Source organism: Aquarana catesbeiana, linkage group LG01 (genome assembly GCF_042186555.1).
Source record: "Aquarana catesbeiana isolate 2022-GZ linkage group LG01, ASM4218655v1, whole genome shotgun sequence".
In the NCBI taxonomy this organism is placed as follows: Eukaryota; Metazoa; Chordata; class Amphibia; order Anura; family Ranidae; genus Aquarana; species Aquarana catesbeiana.
This window is the reverse complement of record NC_133324.1, coordinates 909,511,437-909,526,580: the sequence shown is the minus strand read 5'-3', so window position 1 is coordinate 909,526,580 and position 15,144 is coordinate 909,511,437. Positions and strand designations below refer to the sequence as shown.

General features: G+C 41.2%; 1 long non-coding RNA gene across 1 annotated transcript in view; it reads left to right on the top strand.

The window, feature by feature from the left end:
• The first annotated feature begins 5,166 nt into the window (after window positions 1-5,166).
• Window positions 5,167-15,144, top strand: part of LOC141120231 (uncharacterized) — a 42,882-nt gene continuing 32,904 nt past the window's right edge. The window contains exon 1 of the long non-coding RNA XR_012239563.1: window positions 5,167-5,305. This is a non-coding gene — a long non-coding RNA (uncharacterized lncRNA). The remainder of the gene's footprint in view (window positions 5,306-15,144) is intronic.

Sequence of the window (15,144 nt, the reverse complement as noted above, 5' to 3'; positions counted from 1 at the left end):
GTGTGTGGCACCCGGGGCAGCCCGCCCCCCACTGCATTTGCTTAAAGTGGTTGTACACCTGGAGAAAAAAATAAAACCCTGCAAGACAAAGGCATAATGAGCTAGTATGCATCGGCTGTGGCCAGCCACATGTCTCCGGAATGTTACTTCCAGGTTCGCGGGCTCTAGAGCACTGCCACCAGAGCCACACCAGTGCCACCAGAGCCACACCAGGGTCACTACAGTGAACACCAGTGCCACACCAGTGCCACCTGTGCCCATCAGTGCCACCTGTGCCCATCAGTGCTCATCTGCGCCACTACAGTGCCACATCAGTGCCCCCTGCGCCCACCAGTGCCACCAGTGCTGCCTGTGCCCACCAGTGCTGCCTGTGCCCACCAGTGTCGCCTGTGCCCACCAGTGCCACCTGTATGCTAATCAGTGCTACCAGAGCCACACCAGTGCCAGTACAGTGCACACCAGTGCCACCTGTGCCCATCAGTGCCACACCAGTGCCACCTGTGCCCATCAGTGCCACCTGTGCCTATCAGTGCTCATCTGCACCACTGCAGTGCCACATCAGTGCCACCTGTGCCCACCAGTGCACACCAGTGCCACACCAGTGCCACCTGTGCCCATCAGTGCCACACCAGTGTCCATCAGTGCCACCTGTGTCCATCAGTGGCACCTGTGCCACTGCAGTGCCACATCAGTGCCGCCTGTGCCCACCAGTGCCTGTGCCCACCAGTGCCACCTGTGCTCACCAGTGCTGTCTGTGCCTGTGCTGTGCCCACCAGTGCCGCCTGTGCCCACCAGTGTCACCACACTGCTCTGCAGTGCAGCCTCACCAGCCACCAGTATGTCAAAAAAATATTTTACTAGCGAGGAGGCCTACCAGCGTCTAAGCATGACCGATGAGAGCAGCGGGGAGTCTCAGTCCGATTCGGACTATGAACCCGTTGCAAGCAGCGGGTCTGATACAGAATCGGAAGAGGACTGTGTGCCCGTGAAAAGAAGGTATTCTGGCGTGGAGCAGCAGCCTACTACCAGCAGCGCAGGGCCATCCACCTCGTGAGCAGTGCTGTCCACCTCAAGAGCAGTGCCGTCCACCTGGAGAGCAGTGCCGTCCACCTGGAGAGCAGTGCCACTACAACAAAGGCCAGGCACCAGTAGGGTGTCTTCTCAGCCCCAAAGGGATAAGGGTCATGCCAGCCTTCCCTATGCCCTTCAAAACCCCCTGTGGCTTCCCGCTAATTGTGGAGCAGCAAATATCCCCCCTTTCACTGTCCAGCATGGTGTCCAGGTGAACACCGATGATATTACCATGCTTGATTTTTTTCATTTGATTTTCACCGAAGACTTACTATCGTCCATTGTGGCTCAGTGCAACCTCTACACACAGCAGCACATAGTAAGCAACCCTGGCTCTAGTTACACCCGTCCCTTTGAGTAAGTAGAACTAACCGTAGAGGAATTCAAAATTTTCTTAGGCCTAACTTTTACTATGGGACTCACAAAAAAAAATAAAAAATTGTACTCCTTTTGGTCTACCAAACCCATCCACCACATGCCACTCTTCTCATCCCTTATGCCAAGATCCAGATACCTAATGATTATGCAGTTCCTCCACTACAATGACAACACCCAGTGCCCTCCCCGAAATGACCCAGCTTTTGACAAACTATTTAAAATTCGGCCACTTATTATTATTATTTCTCTGAAAAATTTCCCCAGTTATATACCCCCGAACAGAATATTTCCATGGATGAATCCATTGTAAAATTCACAGGCAGTCTGGGCATCACACAGTTTATCCCCAGCAAAAGGGCCCGATATGGGGTTAAACTGTACAAACTTTGTGACTACGCCTTCCTGGTGTACGAAGGGAAGGACTCCCAACTGCATCCCCCTGAATGCCCAGAGTACATCGGAGACAGCAGGAGAGTGGTCTGGGAGCTTGTCTATCCACTCCTTGGAAAGGGATACCATCTTTATGTGGATAATTTTTATACTAGCCTTCCCCTCTTCCGCAATCTTCGCCAGACAGACACCCCAGCATGTGGTACAGTAAGAGGCAATAGAAAGGGCTTCCCGCAAAAACTCGTCAATGAAAGGCTACGGCATCTTTGCGGAACTAGGAGCTATTGGCTGTCAAGTGGAGGGACAGACGAAACGTCCACATGTTCACGACAATCCATAATGACACCTACGTGGAAGTCTCCAGAAGAAACAGCCCAATCCAGAAACCAGCTTGTGTTTATGACTATAATTTGTTTATGAGGGGGTGGACTTCAACGATCAGATGATTGAACCCTACCTTTCCACAAGAAAATCCCGCCGCTGATATAAAAAAGTGTCCATTTATTTTTTCAGTTTGGCCATGTATAACACTTATGTTATTTACCAAAAATCTACAGCGAACCCTGTATCCTATCTGCACTACCAAGAAGGAGGAGGAGGAATTAGAAGAGACAGCGCGTATTATTGTCATGATTGTCCTTCCCAACCAGGCCTCTGTATAGGTGAATGTTTCCGCCGTTACCATACTTCTCTACATTATTAGGGAAGTATGGTAAACGTAATTCTCATTTTCCTGTCATTTTCCTCCACCCCCCCTTATGCCACTGCACTGAACTGTACATACCTCTGCCTTCGCCGGAACCGACCCTGGCCTGTTATACGACCGAGCTTCTGCCTAACGCTAAACATACCTCTGCCTTCTCCGGAACTGACCCTGGCCTGTTATAGGACCAAGCTTCTGCCTAACGCTAAACATACTTCTGCCTTCTCCGGAACTGACCCTGGCCTGTTATACGACCATGCTTCTGCCTAACGCTAAACTGTACCTACCTCTGCCTGCTCTGGAACTGACCCTGGACTGTTTGACAACATTTTTTGAGGGGCGCCAGAATTGTTTTTCTGAATGAAAAAAACACATTTTTTAGTTTTCTCATTCCTGGATTAGGGTCTGGAGACTCGGAGGCTTCAAAGAGATTTGGGTGGGAGAAGCCTCTACCCCTGTCCCCATTCTTTCCTGACCTGATACTTGGACCGTGTTCCTGCTTACTACCAGGACCAATATTTTGGCACTGCTGGCAACGTCTCTACTTGCACTGACCCTGGACTGTATATGGACAGTATCCCTCCCTGTACTGACTATGGACAATATTCCTGCCTGCTGCCTGGACAATTCCATTCACTGTCGCTGACCACATCCCTGCCTGCTGCCTGGATCAGGGCTCTCCTCCTGTGGACAATTGCACTACTAAAACCACAGGTAATCTTTTGTTTACCCTTTACTCAGCAGAATGTATTTTAGGGTGTAATTCTTGGTATGTACATGCTGTGTTAGAAATATGAAGGGCCTTCAAAAATTTGATAGATTGTAAGGAAATTGGATGCATAATTTATGTCTCTAGAACACCTGATAGTGCTTCTTGGATGTTGGGCCTCTATGTGGCCAAGCTGTGTAAAAGTCTCACACATGTGGTATTACCATAGGAGGAATATATTTTGGGGTGTCATTTTTGCTTTGTACATGCTATGTGTTGGAAATATCTTATAAACGGACAACTTTGTGTAAAAAAAAAAGCATTTTCATTTTTTTTTCCACATTTTCCAAAAACTTCTGGAAAAAAATGAACAATTCAAAAGACTCATTATGCCTCATAGATTATACGTTAGGGTGTTTACTTTCCAAAATGGGGTCACTTTGTGGGCGTTATCATTGTCCTGGTGCTCCAGGGCCTTCAAAAGTGTAATAGGTGGTTGAGAAATGAGATGTGTAGTTTATGCTTCTAGAACGCCTGAAGGGGCCACTTCAATGTTGGGCCTCTGTATGTGGCCAGGCTGTGTAAAAGTCTCAAACATGTGGTATTGCCATACTCAGGAGGAGCAGCAGAATATATTTTGGGGTTTCATTTGTGGAATGTACATGCCATGTGAGAGAAATACCCTGTTATAATGACAATTTGGTGTGAAAAATGTAAAAATAAAAAAAAATCTTCATTTTGCAAAGAATTGTGGGAAAAAATGACAACTTCAAAAAACTAACTGTGCCTCGTACTAACTACCTTGGAATGTCTACTTTCCAAAAAGGGGTCATTTGGGGGGTATTTGTACTTGTACTGGCTTGTTGGGGTCTCAAGAAATGAGATGTCAGTACATCAGGTGTGATCAAATTGATACATTTTCAGTGATTGGCACCATAGCTTGTAGACCCTATAACTTTCACACAGACTAAATAATATCCAGTAATTTGGGTTATTTTTTTACCAAAGCTATGTAGCAGTATACATTTTTGGCCAAATTTATGAAGAAAAATTACTTATTTGCAAACATTTTTAATAGAAATGAAGAAAAATGCATTTTTTTTACAAAATTTTCGGTCTTTTTTCATTTATAGCACAAAAAAGAAAAAACCCAGAGGTGATCAAATACCACCAAAAGAAAGCTCTATTTGTGTGAAAAAAAGGATGAAAATTTCATATGGGTACAGTGTTGCATTAATGAGTAATTGTCATTCAAATTGTGAGAGCACTGAAAGCTGAAAATTGGTCTGGTTGTTAAAGCGGAGTTCCACCCTAAAGTGGAACTTCCGCTCATCGGATTCCTCCCCCCCTCCGGTGTTACAATTGGCACCTTTCAGGGGGTGCAGATACCTGTGTAATACAGGTATCTGCACCCACTTCCGGGTATAGCTAGTCGCAGCTAGCCGCAAACCCCCCACCCACCCCCGTTGTGTTGTGGGAAATACACAGTGTAGACGCGCAGCGCGACTCGCGCATGCGCAGTAGGGAACCGGGCAGTGAAGCTGCAACGCTTCACTTCCTGATTCCCTCAGTGAGAATGGCGGCGGCAGCACCCGAGGATCGAGGGACGGTACGGTCTCGGGTGCCGACATCGCTGGACCCCGGGACAGGTGAGTGTCCTTATTTTAAAAGTCAGCAGCTGCAGTATTTGCAGCTGCTGACATCTAAAAAAAAAATTTTTGCGAAACTCCGCTTTAAGGGGGTTTAAGTGCCCAGTGGTCAAGTGGTTAAATCTTTACTTGGTATACTCTGTGGTTCTGAGAATTACCTTCATGCCAGTTTGACAGTGTACAGGGCCTTTTGCAGAAATATTGCCTCAAGCAGAACTATTTGTGTGCTTCTGACAATATTTATCCAAGGAGGTTAGAAGTATGACGTTGTTTAATTGAAGGAGATGAGAGGATAGCAAACATAGTCTGCAAGTCAGGTGCTCTCTGCAAACAATACATTGGTCATTATATACTGATACTACTGCCTGTTTGCCTTGAACATCGTTAGAAGGCAAAGTGCTAGAGGTAAGTTCCATTAACTTTATCATAGTCTCATATACTCAGTAGGAGCTTAGACAAGGCTAAGGATGGACCCCTTCCCCCTTTGTGTTCAGGCCTGATATCTCTCCTGTGGCCACTGAGGCACATCGCCTTATGTTAATAAAATGTTCAGATAGAAAGGTCACCACCAGCTGCTGAATGATTACCCTGGACAGCACCAAAATGGAAATTACATTTGTGGTTGGGGTTTAGTACTAAAGTATAACTAAAGGCAAAACTTTTTTTTTTGTTTTGGATAGAGTGGAGATGGATTAGAATACCTGTCAGTTTTTATTGCTGTCTGTGTCTCCATTAAGGAGATTCACCCTCTCTATTTGTCCTCTTTACCATTTTCATTGAAAGTGAAAGTAAAAGAAAATCCCAAATGTTGGGTTGTCCCCAGGAAAGTAATAGAGGGAGAATCTTCTAATGGGGACACTAGTTCTGGTGACATGGGGGTCTCCAATGAATTCCCTTAATTTGCAGGAATTTCCTCTCACTTCCTGTTTTGGCTATGGGACAGGAAGTGAAGAGAAATCTCCCCAATGGGATACAGATGGCAAAAAAACTGACAGGGCTTATCCCTTACTCTATCCAAAATGAAAAAAAAAAGTTTTGCCTATAGTTCTACTTTAAGTAAGGTGACAGCACAGTAGTGATCTTATCTCCCTGCGTCTATCACTGTGCTTCAAGGTTTCTTTGTAAAAAAAAAAAAAAAATGATGTAATTGGCTGGCCATGTTGCTCACATGAACGGGAACTGTAATGATTGATTTGAGAATGGCAGATTTGTGCTTCTAATTATGAAATTAAACATACATTAACCGCTTGCTAACAGCCTGACATAGGAGTATGGTGGCAGAGCGTCTTTCCTGCACTTGATCATGTACTAGATACGTGATCCAGCACTTCCGGGTAGGGTCCGCGGCTGCCACTCTGGTGGTGCTGTGATTAGTCACAGCACAAGCCAATCAGTGGGTCCCGGCCAATGATTGACCGCCGGCACCTGCTGATCAGTGAAAAGGATGACAGAACAGAGCTCCGTGCATGTAAACAATACAGCGCTCTGCCTTGTCAGTGAGGATGTGCTGGTTTTACCGCCACATCCCTTAGTAAAAGCAGCACACAGGAAACACACCAAGCACTGTTAGGCACACATTTAACCCTTTGATCGCCCTAGATGGTAACTCTTTCCCAGCCAGTGTCATTAGTACAGTGACAGTGCATATTTTTAGCATCGATCACTGTATTTGTCACTGGTTCCCTCAAAGTGTCAGTTAGTATCAGACTGCCTGCCATACTATCACAGTACTGCTTTAAGTCGCTGATCACCGCCATTACTAGTATTAAAAAAATAAATAAAATGATAGTATATATACCATTTTTTACCAAAAATACGTAGCAGAATACATATTGGCCTAAATTTATGAAGAATTTTTTTTTTTTTATAAATCTTTTTATTAAATTTCTTTAGACAAACATAACAAAACAAAACACAACAAAACATCATACACATTGAACCTAAAATATATTAGTTAAATGTCAAGATCCAATCACATTGCATAGCAACTAACAATCCAAAATTAAAATTCAAAAATGGAAGAAAATTATAATTAACAGAGATAATATTTTATCTGGTCTTAGATCTAGGCCATCCTATGTGTCCATTCAAATGTCAAGCCTCCCCTATATATTGAGGGAAAAAAGGAGGAAGCAAACATTAGTCCCTTCTATCACCAATAGCTCCAAGCATCCCCTATAAGGAAACCCAAATTATGATTGATTACCCTCATCTGCATTAGATGCCATGTACGATTTGTCCAGCCACTTTGCCCAGACTTTATCGTACTTAGTAGGGCAACCCCTATTCATGTAAGTGTCTCTATACAATAAGAGATTATTATTTATCAATTGTTTCCAATATAAAAGCATAGGAGAACAAGGTTTCTTCCAATGCAAAGCAATGGCTTTTCTTGCATATAAAAATGTTGTATTAACAAATACTCGCTAAGTCACTGTAGGAATAATAGCCTTTACCAAACGCAGCAGGCAAACAGACATTGAAACTGGTAAAGGGACAGAGGTGATAGAATTCAAAAAATCCACCACTTCCACCCAAATATTAGCTATATATGGGCAAGTCCAAAAGTTGTGTGTGAAATCCCCCTGAGATGCTCCACACCTCCAACCCTTAGAAGAGCACCCAGGATTTAACTTTTGAAGTCTATAAGGTGTAATATATGCTCTATGTAGCAATTTAAATTGGCCCATGCGGTCTCTCAAGGATACCAGAGATCGCAGAGGGAAATCCTACACACCACTCCAATCCTCCATATCCAAATCTGGTATATCTCGCATCCACCTAGCTCGAAGACCCTCTAGTGGCAAAATAGAAATTAAAGTAAGATGAGAGTACAGTCTTGAGGTAGGCTTATCCAGGCATTTGGACCTAAGTACTGATTCCAGATTGGATTGAATCCTCATTAGACTATCCTGGGGAAACTGTGCATGAAAAGTGTGGAGAAGCTGGAAATATCTAAATAGATGGGAACTAAGTAGATTAAAAGCTGAGGTAAGTGTAGAAAACGTAGATAATTTCCGATCAGTAACCGCTTGAAAAATTGATTTAATATTGTATTTGGTTCTTGCAGTATGCTCTGGTACTTTAAAAAATTGAGGAAGAGTCGGATTAATCCATAAAGGGGCATTTGGAGAAAACGCACCCTTTAGATAACACTCGCATCTAAGACCAGCCTCCCAAGCGAATAGTATTAAGTATGAGAGTAATCGTCTGGTAGGGTGTCCTAAGGCCCCTAAATAAAAAGTACCTTAAGAGCTTCTATGGAACATACCACTGCTGCTTCCAGCCGAGTAGATGAATTATATAAAACTGGGTTTAACCACCATACGGCCGTAACCATCTGAGAGGCTAAAAAGTATTTATATAAATCTGGGAAAGCTAAGTCTCCCTGTTCGCAAGGGTGCATCAGGGTGATTAATTTAAACCTGGGGTTCTTTGATCCCCCATAAAAAAGATGAAAAAAGCTGATTTAATTTTGTAAAAAAGGATACAGGGAGCCACTGAGGAGAATTTCTAAATAAATACATACATTTTGGTATAATTTTCATTTTAAAAGATTGATACGTCCCATAAATGGCAATGGTAGAGACTTCCATGCTTTCAATTTTAACCCAATGTCTCCTATAATCTGAGTCAAATTCAAAGAAATAAATTCAGAAGCTTGGCAAGAAATTACAACTCCTAAATACTTAAAATTCTCTACCCACTGCAGTGGAATATCATTCAAAGCCATGCTACGGGCCTCCATATCTATTGGAAACAACAAGGACTTAGTCCAATTCACCTTTAGCCCTGTAACTGTTCAAAATGAATCTAGTATCTCTAAGGCCCTTTGGAGCGAGGGTCCAGCATCGTTCAAAAATAATAAAAGGTCGTCTGCATACAAAACTACCCTCTCCTCCAACCAAACAATCCGCAAATCCCTTAATATTAGAGGAAGTACGTAGAGCCACCGCCACCGGCTCCATAGCAATCGCAAAAAGGTTTAGAGAGAGGGCAGCCCTGTCGAGTTCCCCTAAATAATGAAAAAGGAAATGACAACTCTCCCCCCATTTTTACGGCAGCTGTGGGATTCCTATATAAGACCTGTAACCATTTCATAAATATCATTGGAAAGCCCATTCTGCGGAGTACTTCCCACAAAAAGGGCCACTCCAAGGTATGAAAAGCCTTTTCAATACCTAGGGAAGTAATGACCCTAGATCCTATATTAAAATGTGAAGCATGAATATTAGTATATAATCTCCTCAAATTCACATCAGTAGCCCTGCCGACATGAACCCCGTCTGATCTGAGTCAATAATATTAGACATTGTAATGGAAATTTGTAAGTTCTGTATATAATTGTATTGTATTTTGTATGTATTGCACTCTGCCCTCACTGTGCACACGGCACTAATAATGTTTTCAGTAAATGTTTACATTCTTTTGAGTCCTGATTAGAATAAGCCTGCCTATGTAACGCCCCTTGTTGCCATAAACGTACAATTGTAATATTAATGTGATACCTACGTAATCATGTGCATAAAAACCTTCAATTGCGTCATAATAAAGCAGAACAGTAATTTGGAAAGATGCTGAGCGTATCTTTTGTGTCTGTTCCCTACTGCAGTAGTTATTATTAATTTGGAACCACTAATCAATATGAGGATAGGAGTTGCCTATCATCAATTCAACCGAGTCAGCATGGCGAGCTTTGCCTTAGGAGGGGATTCCAGGTGACCCTGAGTATCCGAAACGAGGAGCTTGAGACGATCCGGGAATTTCTGATAATCAGCCGGCTGAGGTAAGCCTTTTGCTTACATTTGAGTTATCAGACTTCCTTGATCGGTAAGGCATTTTCGGGACAAAGGGTACCTATTTTACTCCCCTTAATCGAACTGTATTGATTGGTGGTTATATGTTATGTTGTCCCTGTCTACTGTCCATCGGAGTGTTATAAATAAGAAAGGGAAGAATAGTGCTGTTCACAGGTATATGTAGTAAATCTGCTAGATAAAGTAGTTTAGAGGCAAGAGGGTATAGGCACAAGTAGAGAAGAGAGAAGACTGGCCAGTCATTATGGGCATTAAATTAAGTAAGGGAATGAAGGGTAAGAGACCCTCAAAAATGCCCAGCGCAAGAGGAGCGCTATATATGAACCAAAGGTGCGGTTCCGCCTATACTGAGCCCCTAGATTAATGGCTAAAGTGGACAGGGATCCACAATGGGTAACTGGGTTACCAAGGTCCACAGGGACTAAGAATCATGCAGAGTAAACAGCTAGAGAAACAGCTATCTATGTGAGCAGGATGGATCAAGGGTGACATTAACACTAGACAGAAAGGGACATTTTCATGTTAAGTTGTGGGATGAATTTGGGGTCAGGCACTACTAGTAAAGTCAGAAACAGAGAAATGAGAGGTAAAACAGAATACTTTATATGTTGTCAGAGAGGGAAGATGGGATGAGCACTGTGGCTCCCCATCTGATCATAGAATCATAGAAGCTAGATATAAAAGTTATTTAAACAAAATAAGGAAAGCAGAATTTAGGCAGGGAAATATTAAAGAGTTAAAAGAAAGTGAGAGAATGATATGCATGTGTTGTGCACAAATGGGAAAAATGTAAGCGATTTTAGAGAGATATTGGTGTACGTGTGTGCAAATGCTGGGAGCTTTAGTTCTATTGCTTGTGTGTGTCATGTACGCAGATGTGACCCCCTCCTTTGTGCTCTCCTGAAAGAAATGTGGCTGGGATGAGAGGTTAGTGATAAGCTGGAAGGACATCATGCCAATTCCAGTTTTTTAGACAAAACATTTATAACAAAATGTGCCGGGTTAACGAATCTAATGGTAAACAATGTGATCACAATTATTTTGAATCTGTTTTCCAAACATGGTAAAATGAAGGTTACATTTAACCGTGTATTACACAAATTGAATATCCTTTGATAGTTGAAACAGTGCATTTAAAAAAGGGAAATTAAGTAAAATTAAGTAATAATGAGTATTCATTTCTAATATGAGTTTAACAATTATATAGATATATTGAAACTGGTTTAGACAACCTTTGGTTGGAAATGAAATCCAGGTTATTGGGGAAATTTGTAAAAATGGGATTAGTTTAGATTAAGATAACAATTTTGTAATTTTACATTTATACAATAAGCCCTTATTGAGAGAAAAAAAAGATTAAGATGAGGTTGTTATTTTGAATAAAGCTGCCATAATATTTAACAAAGCCAAGATGAATGGGATACATAAAAAGTTTTTCTACAAAAATGAAATTTCAAGGTTCTTGATAATAACTTGATGTGCGGTCCATGATGTGAGAGTTGTTATAAATAAAATTTAAATATAACAGACCCATCACATCAAGTCCACACACCCTGTTAGGATAGATGCCACCTGCAGCAAGTTGTTTTTTAGTTTTTGATGCTTTCTGGTCCATCATACAGATTCTTGGTCCTTTTATTTATTTTTATTTTTGAAATCCAAAGCAGAATGTGTGGATTGTGAAATGATGTGCCCCTTTTTCTTGTAAGTACAGTGGTATAAGCAGAAGAATATTTTGGATTTATGGGCATCTCTCCATGACCGCAGGGTATTGTTATCATTTATTATAATATTGCCAGGAAAAAGTTGTCTTTTGAAACATGAGACTGGAGTTCTTACACAAATAGTGTGATAGAAAACAAGACATTGTAATATATTTATGCAAGCTGGACCCAGTAATGAAGGGTTCACCCCGATATATCAGAGCTGTAGCTTTTATGCAAAGGTGCTATTAGACAAAGTTAGATATTGTTTTGGTCAAACATTTAATTTTTAATGGTCCGACATTCTGTGCAGCAAATATACAGCTAATTAAATGTTTGTTTAATGAAAGGTTTAAAATATGAGTTTGTTTATGTACAAATCTAACCATGACAAATGCGTACATTTATTCAAAAGAAAGGAAAAGACACATGTGTTAAATTGATGGTGTAGGAATCAGCTGCTGTGAGCCCAGTGCAGGACACACTCCCTGAAGACCCAGATATTACATTTTTTGTAGATTTGAGTATGCAGTTTATCACCCAGAAGGATACTCTGTATTCAAAGTCATTGGATCCTTTTTCCCCAGCTCAAGAAGCAGAGCTCCATGTTTTAGCAAAGCCTGTGAGCTATAAAAAGAGTGTATATTTATATAGATAGTCGAGATATAGAGAGCTTTTGGTTCCATTTGAAGGGCCAGAAGTTTGTTTTTACTTCGGCAGGTAAACCAATCAAGCATGCTAAGTTAATTTGATTGGCTGTTTTCAGCCTTCCAGGTTCTTGCTGAGGTAGCCATATTAACTTTCACACATGGAAGCAGACCAGGTGACTAAGGATGCTGCATTTACAGCCCCGGACACTTGATGGGTCTGTGCAACTCACAGATTCCACCCTAGTTCTGGCCCAGTATAGCTGGGATTAATAATTCAACTTTAAGGACCCCAGAACGAGAAGAACAAGTGGTCCACAGGGGGCAACTTCTTATGAAACAGGACTTTGGAAAAGGTGATCATTTATGTCTGCCAGCCACTCTTTTCTCTTCAGCTTGACACATGGACCGTGTCATGAGTCACAAGCAGTTATGGCTGCCTTAGTAAATGAGCATGGGATAGAGCCAGGGTTCTCCACAGTTGTTTTTATAACATACCACTTCTTGTTTTACCTGTTACCAAAGGTGTTACCAAAAGCTGAACATCCCTCCCAGAGATTACATAAAAGATATATCCAGATGCCCAAGTCAGGATCTTACGAGTATGCATTTTGTCTGTATGGACATGTTTTTTGGATGTCCAGTGGCAAATGCTACTGCAAAGGCCACAGTAAAAAGTGTTATCAGAAGTAGTTTGTAAGTACAGAGTGCCAGGGAGTACAGAGAGTAACAGAGGAAATCATTTTTTATAGGAGAGTCCTTACTAGAAGTTTTGAGGTTTTATTTTTACACCCCCTACTGTCTACAATGTATCAGACAAAGTAGAGTAAGAAACTAGAAAACTTTTGCCTGAATGTTTTCTTATATTTTATGAAGCCCCTAAGGGGGATGTTGGACTCTCTCCCTATGGGATTTGGTTTGGGAGTGTGTTACTCACTTGCTTATATTTTGTCTCAGCAGCTGAAGTCCTTCATTCGGATCTCATAGAGAATGTTGCTGATCTTTTAAGGTTTTTGACAAACTCATTTATGTGTTTTCTCCCCAATTCCAGATCCTAAAAGTTTGGAAGGATCTAAAACTAAAGCCAGGTGACTTATGGATTTTTAAGAGACATTTATATATAAGGAAATGTTTGGAGACTCAATACAGCATCTATTTCATGTACAGTTTTTGCAAAACTTGAAGGAAAAGTCACCTGGATCCACACCAGACACTGCAAAAATGACTAAATTAAAGAAATCTCTGTTTGATTTGTTTCCCTCTTGTGATCACAGTCTAGGGTACTTTTTTATTCAATTACTTTAATTGTAAGGGATATATATATATATTTGAAAAGTAGTTCAGCCAAGTTGAAGTCATATTTGTCTTTTGTGCGTCTTCCATTTCATGTAGAATTGTCTGTGTTTACATATGCTGATAAGTCAGCATGTCCACAATTCAGCTAGAAGGCCAGTACTCTGCCAGTACAGCCAGTACTCTGTAAATATGTCTTATCAATCATTTGTTTTTCACAATGAAAAGTCATTTTGTAATGAAAAAGTTGCTCAGCTATTATTTTCTCCACAATGGAGTTTTTTGCCTCTTTGGCCAGGACTACCTCCACCTAAGCGTGTGGAGGTTCCAGGTTAAAGGTGATAGCAGGTATGGTTAGTGATCAAAATATTGATCAAAAGAGGGGAGACTGTAATGGAAATTTGTAAGTTCTGTATATAATTGTATTGTATTTTGTATGTATTGCACTCTGCCCTCACTGTGCACACGGCACTAATAATGTTTTCAGTAAATGTTTATATTCTTTTGAGTCCTGATTAGAATAAGCCTGCCTATGTAACGCCCCTTGTTGCCATAAACGTACAATTGTAATATTAATGTGATACCTACGTAATCATGTGCATAAAAACCTTCAATTGCGTCATAATAAAGCAGAACAGTAATTTGGAAAGATGCTGAGCGTATCTTTTGTGTCTGTTCCCTACTGCAGTAGTTATTATTAATTTGGAACCACTAATCAATATGAGGATAGGAGTTGCCTATCATCAATTCAACCGAGTCAACATCAAAGGCTGTAGTTGTCGGGAAATGAGCTTGGTCAAAATCTTAAAGTCTACATTAAAAAGAGCAATAGGCCTATATGAGGCACATGAGGATGGATCTTTTGGGTGCTTGTAAATTAAAACTATATGAGCATGACTCATTGAGTCCGGCAAAGCTCCTTCCTTCAGACAATCAGAGTAAAGAGAAGCCAATTCAGGTGCTAAAAGCTCTCCATGAGCCCTATAGAATTCAATAGGAAGACCATCCGCCCCCGGTGATGTCCCCAATGGAAAGGAACCGATGACCGAGAGGACCTCCTCTGATGTTATAGGACATACTAGCATCTCCCTCTCATTATCCGTTAACCAGGCCAGTGCAACTGAATCCAGCCAAGCCGCCATTTCAGTGGGCTGGAAGCCAGAAGGCAACTGAGATGTATATAATGTCTGATAAAATTGCCAAAAAGTCTCCAGAATTTTGGGCTGTGTACCATATCTCCAGAGGAGGTGCGTATTTCCGAGATCGGAATACTAGATTGTTCATGTTTAGCCATTATGGCCAAAAAACGACCATTACGATCTCCCTGCTCAAAAGATTTCTGTTTTATTTTTCTATAAGTACATTGATTTTAAAAAAAAAAATTATTGGATGTTTTATAGCAGAAATTTAAAAATATTGTTTTTCTTTTTCAAAATTTTCGTTATTTTATTAGTTTATAGTGCAAAAAAAAAAAACCCCAATGGTGATCAAATACCACCAAAAGAAAGCTCTATTTGTGTGAAAAAATTATATAAATTTCATTTGGGTACAGCGTTGCATAACTTATTGCAGTGCCAAAAAGCAAAAAAATCGCCTGGTCAGGAAGGGGGGTAAATCTTCCGGAGGTCAAGTGGTTAAGGTTTTCTTAGCATGCAGCACCTTGCTTAGGAGGAGCATTATTTAAAGATTGTAGTCAGGAACGGTTTAAACTGCAATATAAAAAGTAAACCTAGACTAGCTTGGCCAAGCATCAGGGCTGATTTACTAAAGGCAAATAGGCTATG